Source organism: Cupressus sempervirens, chromosome 8 (assembly GCF_028749045.1).
Source record: "Cupressus sempervirens isolate cs-2001-9-10 chromosome 8, ASM2874904v1, whole genome shotgun sequence".
In the NCBI taxonomy this organism is placed as follows: Eukaryota; Viridiplantae; Streptophyta; class Pinopsida; order Cupressales; family Cupressaceae; genus Cupressus; species Cupressus sempervirens.
This window is the reverse complement of record NC_143125.1, coordinates 411,885,121-411,904,262: the sequence shown is the minus strand read 5'-3', so window position 1 is coordinate 411,904,262 and position 19,142 is coordinate 411,885,121.

Sequence of the window (19,142 nt, the reverse complement as noted above, 5' to 3'; positions counted from 1 at the left end):
GCATCAAATTAAACTATGACTAATGTAGCCATAGGAACTCTGGCTACCAGAAACTAGGACTCTCGGTAAGAAAGTTGGAAGGAGGGCATCACCATCTGTTGATTTAAAAATGCATTTGATGGCATGGTTTTCAAGTTGATTATGTTGGGTAGGTTATACGGTATGTTCGTTGCTAAGGGAAGTCATTGCCAATGACAAAGGATTGAGCATATTTTGAGGCTTTTATTCTAAAAGAAAATGGTTGGTGGTGTCCAAAATAGGACCAGAAGTGTATCATTTTTATCCTATAATGGCTATATTGCTATCCGCTATCTAGAGTCCATGCACGTCTTGGGAAGGGGAAATAGAGCAATGAAAATGTTTCATCTCACTTGGTTGGTTGATGGCCAAATGAATAGATTGGAAAGCGAGCTTAGGAAGGAATGTGGACAACTACGAATTTCCCAAGTTCCCATTTTGGCTTCTTGCAATTAGTTTAGTATTATTCTGATTGTGTGAGACTCCAACTGAGTGTGATAAGTTTAATTGTGTTTAATTACATTGCATATTAATCACTCAACATGCTTAGACTGACCCATGACATGCGTATGTAGAATGATTTTAGTGAGCATATCCTCAGATTGATTACACATGAATTGCTTCTTTAAATTGGGAAATAATGTGGAAAATGTTGTTGTCCATTTGCAAATGTGAATAACCAAATTCTGGGCAGAGTATCTTAAATGTTTTAAGCCTTACTTGTGTATTAACCTTTCATTTGTTCCTTCATTTTGGAATGCCTTCTCATTTTTAGAAAAGATGTTACCAAGAAACTTGAATTCATTAGAAGGGATGTCAATAGGCCTTTACTTAAACATAATTATTATAAACATTTGATAACCAGCTGGAGTGTTGGAGTACCTCCAAATTTGTAGATGCTTACACTATTTTTTTTCAATTCTATCAAGTTAGAACAAATTTTCTTGAGCATCGAGATTTAGGAACATAATTGTTTATGTTTGACAGAGTCGGAATTCAATTGAGATAAACATAATTGTTTATATGCCTTTGATAGAGCCTGAATTCAATTGAGACAAAGTTTTGAGTTGCAGTCGTGGATTGATGAATGCGTGTGAATATTCACAAATTCTCAATGATGCATTTCCATTGTGATATAGATAGCAATACTTGAAGGACCATAGAACCACAAAACAGACGCATCATAAATATTGACTTGTTCTTGATTGATAAACAAGAGACTATACGTAGCTATGGTGAATTATGAACAAACAGAGTTATAGTGAAACTTATGAACCATAATAATCACAAGAATATAAACAATTGAAAGTAGGAAATAGATTTGATTGCCAATGGTGGATTAGAGTATAACAAGTTCTCAACAAATTTGAAAGCAATTGGTAAAAGAGTAATTGTTAGAAAGTAAGCATGAATGTACACGATATTTATTTAAATGATCATAATCTTCCAATAAATTGAACCTTTCGAGAATAACGATATTTATTTAAATGATCATAATCTTCCAATAAATTGTACCTCCAAATCTGTAGATGCTTACACTATTTTTTTTCAATTCTATCAAGTTAGAACAAATTTTCTTGAGCATCGAGATTTAGGAACATAATTGTTTATGTTTGATAGAGTCGGAATTCAATTGAGATAAACATAATTGTTTATATGCCTTTTGATAGAGCTTGAATTCAATTGAGACAAAGTTTTGAGTTGCAGTCGTGGATTGATGAATGCGTGTGAATATTCACAAATTCTCAATGATTCATTTCCATTGTGATATAGATAGCAATACTTGAAGGACCATAGAACCACAAAACAGACACATCATAAATATTGACTTGTTCTTGATTGATAAACAAGAGACTATACGTAGCTATAGTGAATTATGAACAAACAGAGTTATAGTGAAACTTATGAACCATAATAATCACAAGAATATAAACAATTGAAAGTAGGAAATAGATTTGATTGCCAATGGTGGATTAGAGTATAATAAGTTCTCAACAAATTTGAAAGCAATTGGTAAAAGAGTAATTGTTAGAAAGTAAGCATGAATGTACACGATATTTATTTAAATGATCATAATCTTCCAATAGAGAGTGAAATCCAAATCAGAAAATCAAGTATTTTGAAAATGAGCTCCTTCTTCCCTTTATAAGCTAACAGGTTTGCATTCTCCTTTTTGTTTCTTTATTTCCTTTATAAAATAACACTTTTCCCCCACTTAAGGAAATAAAGTGCCCATAAGTAATAAAGTTACATTAACAATTTGAACTTGAGTTATAAAGTCACTTTATAATAAATATGTTAAATCTTTAGGCATTATAATCTCTAACCAAACGGACTCGGATATGCATGTGCGATAGCTCGTCAGAAAGGTCTTGGCAAGACACTCCTAGTCCATCCCTAATATGCAAAGAATGTTGAACTTGTCGACTTACTAAAAAATAGTAAGCGTTTAGAAACCCCATTGAAATAACCTCAATTAGCCAACAACGAAAATCAACTATGCCAAAAATTGCTCCTACGCATAGAAAACCCAGTTTGCCTATGGGACCAAGGCAAAATGGGTTAATGGTGCAACAAAACTACTAACTAGAAAAGGAGACATGACAAGTTCATTAATTGTTTGAAAAGTTAATGATGTGGATAATGATATTACTTTGGTGCTAAATTTTTAATTTATCAAAAGATAAGTTTGTGGGTATAGAAAAGATCTATGATTACTAACAAATATTTGCTCACCATATTCATCATAGTTCTAAAAAAAAATAGTAGGGTTGAAAATGGAATTTTTTGGCTAATGATAATTGACTTGATAATCAAGGGATGATATCAAATAAATAAGGATATGGATTCTCTTTGCTATCATATATAAAGATAGTATCTTTTTAGTAGTGTTTAACTAAAATTCTATGTCAAGTCTTTAACTTATCAAAGGACAAGTTTGTAGGTCTACAACATATTTATGACTACTAATATATACATGTTCCCTACATTTATCATGAAATCTAGAAGGTTTTACCCTATAATTTTACCTAATGTATTAAGATGTACTATATTTTTTATACCTTGTTATGTATGACTAAGATTTGAGGGTATTATAAATTACATTTATTTTAAAGATTGAAATAAATAAATGGCTATGCATTCTCGCATGCGATGGTTTCCTTCAAAAGGTAAAAGTGGTTTTATAGTTTAACAAAATATGTGATTTCAAATTTTGCAAGCAATAATGGGAATAGAGGTCCCCTTCCCCAACCTAAAATGGAGTACAAATGGTAATTAGTGAAATCAAGGTGAATTGTGAAGGTAGAAAAGGACATAAATAAAATTGTAGTGCAAAAGGCAAATAAGGATCATAATAACCCTAGCAAACTAGAGGCCCCTTCAGTCGTTGATATTCAGAAGACCTCACTGTTGGAAATATAAGAGGAGTAATAGAGAGGGGAGGAGTGAATTAGTTACTACTAAAATAAATCCAAGATCCCTTAGATGTCAGTATAAAGAAATAAACTCTGATAGCTGGATACTGCTGATGCTCGATAAACACACATAAAATGTTGTAACTTGGTAATTATTGATTATGCAAATATTAGATGTTATCTGTAATTAGCATTACTTCAACTTAGTTGCAAACACGTAAAAGAAAATAGCATGAACATATTTGACAATAGGATTTAACATGGAAACCCAATTTGAGAAAAACCACCAATTGCAACTAGTTACTATTTTCACTCTTCTGAAGTGAGCCCTGTTAGGAGCCAACCTTGTTAAAGGTTACAAAACATGCTATTAGGTGTGACCTTGTGGTGCAGGAGCACCTAGGCTAACCTCTACTAGTTAGTCAATTTTGGCTTGTACTTGACTCTAGCCAAGTCAAGAAGTTAGTGTAATTTGGTTGAGGACCTTAGAAGGTATTGTTTTATGTTGGTTAGGTGAATTAGTCACTAGGACTAAGGTCACTAATTAACATTTGTTTGTTGTTATTTCAATTTCCTAGTGTTAGGAGCTTAGCTTAAGTTGGAGTCTTAAATGTGTTCTAAATACATAATGGTTGTTGTAAAGATTCCATAAGGTCATAAATGGCTTTGGATCCATGAAAAATAGGTGGTTATGAGTCCTAGAATATAGGATTGAGGCACATGACAAAGTTGCCAAGTGTTGAGAAGAAGTTGTCTTCAATTTTGCAATTATTGCAAAAGAGTGCATGCCATTCAGGTATCTTTGGATTCCCTAAGTTATAGGATGGTTATGCTGCATCCAATAGGCCCTAAAATGAAGGAAATGGCATCTAATGAGACCTAATACTCGAACACAAAGTATGATGGAATTATTGTAATAGTTTAGAGAAAGTTTAGAGAGCTCTGCAAGCATTTTTAACAGATTTTTACTAGTGTTTGTGTTGACAGTCATATTTAATGGACTGAACGACTAAATATAATTCTTGATTGGTGTTCTATAGGTTGTTTATGAAATTTTTCATTTGGATATCAGGTCATTTTGAGTTCATCTAAGTACTGGTTTTGGGCGTTTTAGTTCAGGCAGTCTATTTTCAGCTTATTTTGAGTAGTTTAGAGAGTCATGACTCCTCCATGAAATCTAACCACGGATAATCATTCATGATAGATGGAAATGGAAGAGGAGTCATTTTTGTATATATTTTTAGGAGTTAGGAGTTGTGAAAGCATGAAGAACTATATATTATGCTAGGCCCTAGGCGAGTTTGTGCAACCCGGTTAGAGGTTTAGAGGTGAAAAGAGTGAAGAAACATTGTATGGTTGTACGTATCCGTACTGCTACAGGAATTTTTCATGAATATAACCATCATATCTATCCATTCTATGCATATAGGAGTCATACCAGTCATTTAGGATTTACTTTGAGCAAGTTTTCTATCAAAACCACAGTTCAGTCCTAGAAATCAAGCCTATTAGGCATCTTGTCCTTATTTATAGGAACCCCCTGTGCGATCACTTTCAGACCTAGGACCCTTAATGAAAGTTTTAAAACTTCCAAAAGGGTATCCAAATAAAGTTTTATTTTTTTGAGTTGTTTGGAAAAAATTTACTAAAAAGGGGAAAAACGAACTGGTGAAGACTACAAGGAAATAAACCTATTTTAAGGTCTCTACATGATGAATTGCTGAAGCTGATTGGAAGATGATTCAAGATCCTTCCAAAATAGTTCAAATGGGAAATATTATGATTTTTTACATGATGGAGAAGACCCCTGCAATGTTGGAGCATGTTTATAGAGATTTGACACTTAGAGCCTTCTAAGGGAGTGTGGAGAAGTGAATCAAAACTAGGGTGTTGATCATTCAAGGTGAAGTTTTCAGAGATTGACTCTTATAGAAGAGTTTGAATAGGTCTTAGTTAATTATCTAAGCCTATTGGAAGATCCTATAGAGAAATAGGATACTAGGAGGCAAGTGAAGTCTCTTGGAGGGTGTGAAAACAAGCCTTGGAGTTTTATCTTACACCACCTTGTTAAAGGATTTAATCACCCTATTAGGAGTGGCCTTGTTAGAGGTCTTGAGACAATTCAATAGAACTACCACCTTGTTAGAGGATTTACAAATAGTTGTTAAGCCAACTCTGTTAGGAGATTTAGATCATTGTTACAATGGTTAGAGAGTAACAATGAGATGACCTGATTTGAATACAACTGATTTGCTGATTACAAATCTTTGTTCTGGCTTGTACTTGATCCTTCTAATTGAATATAGTTTTTCTGCTCCACAAGGATATTCTTCTTATCATTCAAATTCACTTCCTATCTTCACCATTAAATCTTCAATACATTCATCACATCTTCACTTGCACACTTTTTGAATCCCTGACTTGTCCTTATACTTATATCTTTCATATTGTCAAGTCGGCTCATATACAACTTGGAATAATTAACATTCATCACCTTAGTTGGCTAGAACCAATAGATAAATCAATTGAGCTTAATATGCCAAGATAAGAAAATCCTTTGTTAGCCGACCCAACTCGGTAGAAACTAACTCAAAAGCAATTTCATGTGTCAACCAACAAAAGCTCGGTTAACATTGCAATCTTGCAAAGATCCTTTGGCAACCGAGTGAGCTCGGTTAGCACTGGTTCCATCCAACTTTTCTACATTAATCAAGTGAGCTCGATTAACACTCACCTTCTGCATTCTTTCCTTTGACACTCGAGGGAACTCGGTAGACACTACCTTTTGAACTAGGCAATCATAGGAATGCTTGGTAAACACAGAAAACTATCTTCACTACTCGAGTGAGCTCAACATATACTAACTGATAATGATATGGCATTGTGTAACATCAAAGACAATACACAATTAATCAATTGTATCCAACAATCTCTCTCTTTGGCATTGATGGCAACACATGTCATAAAACAATGAAATTTTGGATTTATTCTTAAGAACTCCCTCTGTCAGTATGAGCTCTACCTTTCACTAGATTCTTCCTCTATCTGCAACAACTTCTGCCAAGTTCATTCACAGAACTTTCTCCCTCTTACAACAAACTTCTCCTTCTTTGGAATGACAAAAATTTCTATGAGTTATAACAGTAAACTTCTCCCTCTTTAACAACACATGCCAAAGACAACAACTTTGTTAACATCAATGTACCTTAAGTACTGATTCATTTGCAATATGCCCTTGTTAATTTTGCACCAATTGATTGATCTTCAACTTAGCTCTTGTTGATGCATCACTAAACTTTATTTAGTGAATTTCAAATAGGGGAATGACCTCTAACTTACCTCTTAGATACAAAAATGCATCCTTAGGTAATGGCTTGGTAAATACGTCTGCAATCTGTTCTTTTATATTCACATATTCCAATCTGACTTCTTTATCCTACACCAACTCTCTTAAGAAGTGATATTTTATAGTAATGTGCTTTGTTTTGGTATGCAACACTGGATTCTTTGATATATTGATTGCACTAGTGTTATCACAGTATATGACTATTGGATCCTTGATCTCTATCTTCATTCCTTCCAACAATTGTTTGAACAAACAATGTTAGAACAACTGTTGCTACCACATATTCTGCCTCTGTTGTGGATTGAGAGATTCAATTTTGTTTCTTGCTTGTCCAAGACACTAGTCTTTTACCAAGAAAGAATGCTCTACCACTAGTGTTTTTTTTTTCATCAAGACTTCCTACCCAATCAACATCAGTAAATAATTTCAAGTCCAAATTGCCTCTCAGTTTATACCATGAGCCATAGTCTTTAGTACCTTTCAGATATCTCATGATTCTCTTGATTTATCATGTGATTTTCTCTAGGATTTGTTGAGAATCTTGCCACCGTTCCAACTGCTTGAGCAATATTAGGCCTTGTATGTACTACATACTGCAATTTTCCAATCATTGATCTATATGTGGTCTGATCTACTTCTTTGGAATTATCATTCTTGGAAAGCTTATGTTCAGTAGACATAGGGGTTCCAACTGGTCTTTAGTATCTCCTTGATATACTTAGATTGAGTGATGTAGATACATTTTTGTTTAGTTGTCTCTGCAACCCAACAAAGAATTTTATCTCACCAAACATGGAAATCTCAAACTCTTTACTCATTTCTTTTGAAAATGCTTTGCACAAGTCATCATTTCTTGTAAATAGAGTATCATCAACAAATATTTCTGTCAACACAATCTTCTTGTCTGGTCCTTCTTTGATACACAGACTATTGTTATCATTTGTTCTTTGAAAGCCAATCTATACCAAGTAATTATTAAGTCTTTCATACCAAACTCTGGGAGCTTGCTTGAGACCATATAATGCTTTGTGTAACTTGCAAACTATGTCTCTTATGCTACGATCTACAAAACCTTTTGGTTGTTTAATGTAGACTTCCTCATCAAGAATTCCATTCAAGAATGCAAATTTAACATCTATTTGATACACTTTAAATCTTATGTGTGCTGCATATGCTAGTAAAGTTCTAGCACCTTCTAATCTTGCTACAGGAGCAAAAGTCTCACCATAATCAATACCTTCTTCTTGAGAATAACCTTTACATACCAATCTTGCCTTGTTTATTGAAACGTTTTCATCTTTGTTCAACTTATTTCTGAAAACCCACCTTGTGCCAATTACATTCTTATCTTTGGGTCTAGGAACAAGAGTCCAAGTTTTGTTCTTTTCTATCTACTCTATTTCTTCATTCATTACTTCAGTCCAACTTTCATTTTCCAAAGCATCTTTAACATTTCTAGGTGCAAATTCAGTAAGTAAACGTGTACTTTTTAATTTGCTTCTTGTCATTGTTCCATCAGATTTGTCTCCAATGATCTGATCAGGTGCATGATGCCTTCTGACATATCTTGCTAACATAGGCTCTTTGGGTTTTGAATGAGTTCCATTATCTTCATCATGAATTTTAATATCAAGCTTGGGTTCCATTGTTTGTGACTTGGGTCCATCAGACTCGGTTTGAACTAGCTCGGTAGCCTCTGATTGTGACTTGAGTTGCATTGTCTGCAACTTGGTGACTGTTGGAGATTTTGGGAACTTGGGAGATGAAACCTCCTTTCTTTCAGATAGGTTTGGCAGGGTATTAGGTTTGTAATAAACGAATCTTCTATAATCCTCTGGTTCCTTGTTGCTTTCTTCTTCACTCTTTTATGCAAACTCATCAATTCTAACATGTGCACTTTCTATTATTTTATGAGTAGACAAATTCAAACATTGTATGTTTTACTTCTGTAGGAGTATCTTAGAAATATGCCTTCATCACCTTTTGCATCAAATTTTCCTTTTCTAGACTCTTTCAAGATATACCATTTGTTGCCAAATACTTTCAAGTAACTTACATTAGGTTTGTAGCCATACCATAGTTGATAAGAAGTTTTGTTTGAATCTTTCTTCAATTGTACTCTGTTCAAGGTATGAATTGTAGTGTTGATAGCTTCCTTCTAGTATTTGAGATTAACATTATTTTCAATCATCAAGGTTCTTGCACAATCCATGATAGATTTGTTTCTTCTTTCAGCTATACCATTCTGTTGTGGTGTACTAGGGGTTGATACTTGTCTTTTAATTCCTCTTTCAATGTAGAAATTATTGAATTCATTGGAGATGAATTCACCACCTCTATCTGATCTTAAACATTTCAACCTCTTTCCAGTTTCTTTTTCTACTCTTGCCAGGTACCACTTGAACTTTTGAAAGGCTTCTGATTTTTCTTTTAGATACATTATAGTCATCATTCTAGAATAGTCATCAACAAAAAAAACGAAAAACTTTTCTCCACTATAACTCTCTATTCTAATAGGTCCACATAAATCTGTATGAATAATTTCTAAGACTTCTTTTGACTACTAGTTTTTTTCTTTTGAAACTACTCTTTCCCATCTTACCAATTTGGCAATTCTTGCATAAACCCATATCAGGCTTCTTCAAACTAGGAATGCCTCTTACTCTTCTATGTTTTCTTATCTTAACCAGATTATCAAAGTTTACATGACATAGCCTTTTGTGCCATAACCAACTTTCTTCTACTTGAGCGATAAAACATGAACAATCACTGAGATCAAGATAAAATAGAATATCTTTTGTTTGCTTACCAGAACCAACAATATTTCCTTTTCCATCCAGTAGTTTGGTCTATCCATTCATGAATTCTACCTTGAATCCAATGTTATTCAATTGTGCCACACTCAGTAGATTATGATTTAGTCCTTCAACCCAATACACATTGTCACATACAAGTTCTTTAGTCAATAAAATTCATCCTTTTCCTTTTATGTTACAAGGTTCATTGTTTCCAAATCTCACACTACCTCCATCATAATATTCCATGTGCTCAAATTTTGTTTTGTCTTCAATCATATGATGTGAACATCCATTTTCAATAATCCATATATCATTTTTTCTAACATGAGAGATAAGTGCCATCTTATATTCTTCATCATTAGATTCATCTTTTAGAGAAATATATACCATTTCATCTTCATCGTTATCAGAATCTTTAGCTATAAAACAAGATTTCTTACCTTTGTCCTTATAGTTCTTGTAGTTTTTATAATCCTTCTTGCCTTTGTGTTTATTGCTTTTCTTTTCAACTTTGATCTCTGTATTTGGACACCTTGCAACAATGTGACCAACTTCTTCACAAGAAAAGTAGATTAGAGGAACTTTACCTTTATACTTTCCTGTACCTTTGGAATACTTCCTTGCAAGTAGGGCTTCAACAACTTCAAGATCATTGTCTAAACTTTCTTTTGATTCTTCTTCACTTCTTGATTGACTGGACTTTGATTTCTTCGCCTTTTCTTTGAGTGAGAGTTTAGCTTTAAAAGCAAACTCAATAACCTTTCAACTGGGAACATAGTTATCAAAGTTATCTAACTCAAAAGTTGTCAATCTTCCAACTAGAGCATCCAAAGATATTTTATTATTTGGATCTTATCTCATTTCTTAAACAACAGACACTCTAATTGCATAAAGAGGAAGAAGAGTTCTATGTACCTTGCTTACTATTGTTTTCTCTTTAATGTCTCCTCCAGATGCTTTGATTGCACTTACACTTGCTTTGATTCTTTCCACATATTTTGCAATGTTCTCGTCTTCTTTCATTTTCATCTGATCAAAATGACCTCTAAGACTTCCAGCCTTATCTCTTCTTACATTGTCATCTCCTCCATATATGTCTTTTAGCTTGATCTACATCTCATAAGTTGTCTTGTAGTCTTTGACTTCATCAAATTTAACATAACTAAGAGTAGATGCAACATCAATCATCATGATTTTATGATTCTTCTTTTCAACAATATCTTCAAAAATAAATGTTCCAGTGGGAGTCTTGTATTTAGTATTAAGATATTTGCATCCTGAGTCACTGATAGTAACCTCATAAGTCCATGCCATGCTGCAAAATTGTCTCTATTTAGCTTGGGGATCTCTCTTCAGTAAGATGTCCTGTTCTTTAGCTTAGGTCCTTAAAACCTTCTTTTCAAGCACCAAAAGCTCTGATACCAATTGTTGGAAATATAAGAGTAACTGAGAGGGGAGGGGTGAAACAATTACTACTAAAATAAATTCTAGATCGCTTAGATGTCAGTATAAAGAAATAAACTCTGATAACTCGATATTGTTGATGCTCGGTAAACACACATAAAATGTTGTGACTTGGTAATTACTGATTATGCAAATCTTAGATGTTATCTGTAATTACCATTACTTTAACTTAGTTGCAAAAACATAAAAGAAAATAGCATGAACACATTTGACACCAGGATTTAACGTGGAAACCCAATTTGGAAAAAAACACCAATTATAACTAGTTATTTTTTTCACTCTTCTAAAGTGAGCCTTATTAGGAGCCAACCCTGTTAAAGGTTACAAAACACACTATTAGGCATGACCTTGTTAAAGGATTTAATCACCCTATTAGGAGTGACCTTGTTAGAGGTCTTCAAACAATTCAATAAAACTGCCACCTTGTTAGAGGATTTACAAATAGTTGTTAAGCCAACTCTATTAGGAGATTTAGATCATTGCTACAATGGTTAGAGAGTAACAATGAGATGAATTGATTTGAATGCAACTGATTTTCTGATTACAGATATTTGTTTTAGCTTGTACTTGATCCTTCCTAATCGAACTTGCAAAGATCCTTTGGCAACCGAGTGAGCTTGGTTAGCACTAGTTCCATCCAACTTTTCTACATTAACTGAGTGAGTTCAATTAACACTCACCTTCTGCAGTGTTTCCTTCGATGCCCAAGGGAACTTGGTAGACACTACCTTCTGAACTAGGCAATCAGAGGATGCTCGGTAGAAACAGAAAATTGTCTTCACTGTCCAAGTGAGCTTGACATATACTAACTGATAATGATATGGCATGTGTGTAACATCAAAGACAATACACAATTAATCAATTGTATCCAAGACTTACACTCCAACAGATTTAGACACCTACAAAAGCTTGAGGAATGTTCTCTAAAACCAATTCTTGTACTCTCTCTTGTGCTAAAAAATAAAGCTCACATAAGCCATCATAGAAGATGGAAGATGAAATTAAGGCTACCACTGATCAAGGGAAGAGGGGAATCAAAATGTCACTCTTACCTATCAAAATCCTCAAACTCAACATCTACCTAAACCCTTGGAATTAGGGTAGAATCCAAAACCATAGATAAGAAGCCCATACCCTAATTCAACAACAAATTCTTTTGGAAATCAAGGACATTTATAGAAAGAATTCAGTAACTTTGTAAAACTTGTGAGGTCTTTGCTAGATGGTGTGAATTTGGGATTGTGGTAGAATAAATCACGGAATGGTTCAAGATTACCTTCAAGGGGAAGGTGGGTATAGTTATCTTATCGAAAGATTTTCTTTATATAGATTATAGTAATGTTAAGCTTAAGAATGGTCTCCTTATAATTAAATCCCCTTGCTATAGGGGTTATGATTTTTAATTTTTAGATTTGTAACCAAATTTCAATTCATGCAATTTAAAACCATTCAAAGTAGCTAGACTTATTCTTATCCCTAATTTATGAGTAAAATTAATTAACAAATAAATTATCAAGACAATCAAAAATTACATGGGTGAATATGTAACACCCCGCTTGAGAATCCAAGAGAAATTAAACTACTATGCTACAATATTTACTAAACTATATGTTTTCTTAAGTGTTTATACAACATCATGATAACAATGTGAAAGCTATATACACATTCACATAAATTAAAAATATTTTTTTTGTAATGTTCATCCATGATGTATAACCCAAAATAGTAGCGAGTTACAAAAAACATAGAATTATCATATAGATGTGTGCAAACTGTCGTACCAAGAATAGATATTGGCGGGGGGGGGGGGGGGGGGTTGTGAATTAGTACTTCAAAACTTTAACCATAAAACATTCACCACACATCCATCTCATAAATGTAAATTGAAATAGCTAGCTACACGTGTTCATCCATAGCATAAAACAAATAACACATAACACAATAAGTTTGTTACCCATAAACCCTCCAATGAGAAGGTAAAATTGGATTGGGGAAGACACCCACAAATCTTCACTACTATAGTTGTAAAGTGTATCCAATGAAGGTTACAAATGTTTTATCATAAACTATGATCTACCCTATGAAAGGTCTACCTTATTAAAGGCTTACAAAGGCTATTAAATCTTACCCTGCTAAAGGATTTCCACACCTTGCTAAAAGTGTGCCTTGTTAGAGGACTTAAACTTGAAATAAAACAAGTGCACTTGGATTTACAAGAGCTTATTAAGACTAATTGGTTAAGAGAATTTCAGTGATTCACATGTTAGAATGTTTCATCCTTGATCCTTTGGTTAGCATCTCTCTACCAGATATCAGACCTCCTCTTTCTTAATCTGTACTTGATCCTCTTGATCAGATGTAGTTCTTTTATCCTTTAACTACTTTGCTATGTTCTCTCAAACGGATTATGCTATTCATTCCTCTCTCACAACCTCCTTAGTCACCATGAATGCTCTCTCTACACTTAGCATTCAACCTTGTCTTCTCATCCACATAGTGTGCAAACTCTTTAGGGTTTTCCCTCCTTAAGAAGACTTAGGTGAGCTAGGGTTAGGTAGGAATCAATGATTGTCATTCATCCATTTTGCCACTTACAACATCCTTTTATTTGATTGGTTGCATATATTTCATATGGATTCTCAATATACATTTGTATATATCTTCTAGAATCGTAAAACAATCCTTAAGTCGGTCCAAAAATGGTTTACATAGGAGTTTGTGCCCTTACAAACAACCATGCCAAAAATTGTTTACTCGACACTTGATAGCTCTAATGTTCAGCATTCACTATATCCTTAATGTTGTAACTTGGCTTCTAAATGACTTAGCATCCACTATTTTACTTAGCATCTGAATCACTCAACATATATGTCTTGTTTGGCACTTGAGTGACTCAATACATACCATGTGCTCAGTGCTTGATACTAACTGTGTATATTGCTCGACATACACTACTTCCTCAGCACATACTGAGTTTTGTTAAGAAATGACTTAAGTGTTTTGTCATTTCTTTGTCAAAACTAAAATGAGATAAAAAAAAATCTCCCCCTTTGACATGAGTGGCTAAAACACTTTGTAATGCATATACAACCTAACTTATGTGCATAATTCAGATAATTTGTATACATCACTTGGCTCTCATACAAAATTTCAAATTTTCAAAATTTTGCACAATTGATGACTTAACTATCATACCTCTCCAAAATTTTACAACTCCCCTTGAGTTGAGTGTTCCTTTGTTGTTGTTGAATTTTGTATAACTCCTACTAAGTAAATGTGTAGTATTGTGTTTTGAATGTGTAGTTCCTTTACCATCCCCTTTTATTCACTATAACTCCTCATAGATACTATCCCCCTTTTTTGACACTTATTTCATGGGTGGTACACTCATAGTGTGTTTGTCCAAAAATGTTTTGTGAACCTCCATGATTATTTTCAATGCTTTATTCCATTTATTGCATGCTACCTCTAGAGATCGATATTGAACATCTAGCTAGGTAGCAAGGTCAACTAAGCCATCATGTGTAGAAAGTTGATTATCTTTCTTCATCAATGTTTTAGTGAAGGCTAGTTCCTTATGCAATACTTCCATGTGTGGGGTCAACATGGACTGGATAATAATCAAGGTAACCCTTATGTTTACATCTTGTGAATGTAATGTGGCTAGCTTACCTTGAGTACAGAGTAATCTTTGAAAATGAGTCCCACTTTGACTAGGAGAAAGTTTCAATGTTGTACCTATGGACTATAAATCTCCTTTTAGCCAATCAATAGCCCTCTATACTTCTTGTGTGAATAAACTCACATCACAAAGCTTTGTGTATAGAAAAAGATATTCTCCAACTCCTTTTTCACATCCTCCATTTGGGTTGCTAAATCAACTTGTCGTAGTGAAATAACACTAGAAATCTTTTCAAGAACTTTAGGGTGGAACTTCTTTTAGATCATTCTAGAAGTTTAACATTGTAGTCTAGGTCTTCATCCTTGATCTTATCAACTATATGGACTAGTTGCTCAATGATTGGTTTTTCTTCACTTGGCTCTGGTAGACTAAATGCATCAAGAAATATCTCTTTGATGTCATAAAGTACTTGCTTCTACTTATGCTCTCGTCTAAACAACTCTTGTTGTTTCTTCCTTTCAAGAATTTCCTGTAGAATGCTCATTTGTTCCATGGTGATTATTGCAAGATCAAACTTTGGTAGTTCAATCACCTCATCTAAGTTTACATCTCCATAAGATGTACCTTCAACATACTTATATGTGCTAGGACTAGGCCTTGATATTTGCAAGGGTGTAGCATCTGTACTTTGTTGTTGAAGAGTTTGACTAGTATGAGGTGATATAGAAGATGGTAGGGTAACCAAGTTCTATATAGAAATTTGTTCCTTTGTCTTACTATTCAAAATTGACTCTTCAATCCCATCCTTCTCCTTTTCTATGTTTCCATCTTCACCTTGTACTTGTGAGATAGGTGCAGGGCTAGCTTCTTGACCTATGTGGACTTTGGTCCCATCCTTCTCAATAGTTAATACTACTTGCATTAAAGGATTTTGCACTATATTGATATCTGGTGTCACTGTATCCTTTGCCTGATATACCACAATGGGAATTGCAATGTGTGCTTCTATAGATTGAGGAGGCACTTTGGGTGATTCTTGTGATTTCTTCCTTGCAGATGCTAATTCTACCTTCTCAATCTCATCTACTCTCACCAATATAGGATGATTACATAATTTTGCTGCAGTGGTGGAGTCAATCAAAAGTTTCATGTCTTCCTCTATCAAGGGATTGATGTTCTGAGCAAAGTTTTCAGGAACATCCTTAATTTGTATTAAGTCCTACTGACTCACTTGCTCTACATGTGAAGGGCTAATATTTGACACTTGTACCTTTGGTACATTTTGATCATTCAGTTGCTCATCATTAGTTGTGGCCTTTATTGTTATTATTGTTGTTTTTTTAGTACTTCTCACATGACTTTGATTTCTTGTCCTTGTTCATCTTTCTTATCTCCAACTTCCTCAAGAACTTGGTCACTTCGCTTTTCTGTTGTCAACCCATAGATAATTTTCCATATCTAGGTGCTCTGTTTGACAACCTCTTCAATTTTATTTTGAAAAATATGAAAGTCTCTATATTTGGGGGCAAATATCCCCTTGAAGTTATTATGTCTCTTGTCATCATTTCCTTATCTAAAGTAGGCATTACTTTGGCAAGTGCAGTCTCCCTAATCTATTTATCTATAGTCAGATTATACTGTCACTTCTACTCAACTTGATTATAAAGACTCTTTGCTAGTGAGTTCACAATCTCTATAGGTGTGGTCTTAAATATAGCTATCATCTTATATATAGCTTCTTCCACCTTATTCTGATCAATCTTTCCTAAATTATCAAATAAGAGTTGTCTATATATGATGAGGGGTTGTGGCTTACCACCTGATATTGATTGATGTCATATGATTTTGTCCTCTCCTAATTTGACTCAATTGTAGGAATGCATTTTCTCCATACATATGTCTTCTTTGCAGGTTGACTCGAATTTGCTGAGGCAATAATTGTCTTTCCTTTTGGTTTATCCACCTCCTTTACTTGCTTGGTGGTTGCACTTGTGCTTGACCTGGTAGTAGGTACTGCTGGCTTCTATTGTGAAATTTTCACAAGCTTCTTCTTGGGTTGCTCCACTTTAATCTCCTTTGCTTTCCTCTTCTTTTTAACTAGCTTAGGTGCTTCCTTAGCATCTTCTCCCTTGGCACCTTCAACATTCTCTTCTTGATCTTCTCCTTGGCCTTGACTGAGTGTCAATGGGGCTTTAGCTTGATGTTCTTCCTCATCATTTTCATCTTCTTCTTCTTCCTCCCCCACTTCACCAAATCTCTCTTGTAGCTTCTTCACAAGCTTGTTTTTCTTCCTTGTCATTGTAGCTATCTTCAAATCAATAGTGATTCTTGATTTGGCTTCCTCATAGTTTCCAAATGAGGTGGCACTCTTGTCAACTTCTTCTGCCAGTAAAGTGGTAATAGCTACAGATGCCTCATCCACATTGATTTCATAAGGCAATGGCTTGAGCCATCTAACCCTAGGTATTGCAACTTGTACATATGTATAATCAACATCAACTAAGAAGAAAACATCATTATAATGTTTCTCCATTAGTGACATTGGAATCCTTAGTCTTTGCTTCATAGACTTCTTGAAATATTCAAAGTAAATTGTCATTAATGTTTCAAAATTCTCTCCAAGTTTCTCTATCAACTCTAAAATCTACACTGTCACTAGCATGTTGGTCTTCCATGCTATTTGACCAAATATTGGAAAAGTATTCTACAAATAGAAGAATACGCAAACAAGAAGTGAACCAAATTTGCATTGTGCACTCTTTGTCTTCCTTATGGCTTCCAAGTTTTCTGATAACTACTGAAGTTGTAACTTGACAAGGTCATAAGTCTGGTCTTTCTTCACTATCTTGTAACCCAAATCTATAGCCATGCAAGATACACTGTTCAATTTGCTCAATTGAAAGAACTTGTGAGCAGTTACTCTCACTGCAAAGTCAATTAGGGGATCAAAAATTGTATCTATGGGCATCCCTCTTTTATTCCATATTGCCCCTGTATTTCTCTCAATTACCTCCTTTGCATCACTTCCAATTGTTTTGGGTTTGTCTAGGGTTGGGTAACTTGTCACTCGATTGATGATCCTTTTAGCGATCTTAATGAGTCCATTCTCTAACCAAATAAAATTATTGTGAATATGACTCAAAACAATGTGTATTTAATCATTCTTAAAGACTTGGGGAAAATCTAGGGCATGATTTAACCCTTTATGTTCAACAATCTTGTACTCATCCCTCAAAACTCCAATATTACATAATTTACTATATGAATCTCTTATTTTCATGTCTCGAACATATCCTATCTTTCTAGTGTAGAAGTATCTGACATCTTGTATCATTAAAACTTGTGGTGTATCATCAATAGTGCATTAGACATGTCTCCCTTATATGCTATCTTAGGAATAGCTTGAAAGGGTGGTTGTCTAATTTCATTACTAATTAATTGCACATTTAAAACTTATTTCCTTTCCTTCCTAACATTTTCAGAAGAGCTAGATGCCATTTTATGTATCTAAGGTTCATGAAAATTCAAACAGTGAAACTTGACACTCGATAAATACCTTATGAATCTAATGAATGATGATAAGTAACAACTAAATCCAGTTTACAAATACTTGAATCTTTCTCCTTAGTTCACCTTATTCTCTTTGTGCAATCTTCAATCTCTAATGAATGCAAATGAGTCAAAAATCAACTATATAACCCTTGATATTCAATAATAAATGCTTAATGCTTATAGAACTATAAGCTCAACTATCATAGGATTTCCACTCACTTGGCTTACACATGAGTTCCACTATGCTTGGTAACCACAGTGAGCTCAGCCAATTCTAACATAATTCCATCACTCAGAAACAACATAAAAACTAACAAAACTATAGATTTCTTCTAGGTTCTAACCAATAGATTGCATCTTAATTCATGCATATATTATCTTTTCAGAACTAAGATTCTCGAAATTGATGTATGAAATAACTTTGAAACATCAGTCCCACTAATACCTTTTGATTGCTTAGTTAGGGTTAATGTAATCACTTGATCCATTGGATAAAGTGACCTCATCTAAAATTGATGTGTTGCAATCTTCCTTTTCCTTCCATATTTTATTTATCTGCACTTTGACTTTCTCAACATTAACCTTTTCTTTGCCGTTATTGTTACCATTACTTGACACTAGTGATCTGGTTGGACAATTTTTGCTGATATGATTAGTCTTCAAACAACTAAATCATATAGTCTCACTCAACCATCTATTGTAGTTGTCTCTAAAATGAGTTCTAATGCAATTCTTAGGAACATGTCCATACTCTTAACAATAGTGACAACTATACCTTGCATTGTAATCCCAATTATAGGATTTTCCATTGTGTTGTACCTTTGTTTGCCTGTTGGATGTCCACTTGGCATTAGATCTACATTCATATGCTTTATGTCCATACTTCTAACAATTGTGGCAATATCCTTCAAATATTTCTATGCTTA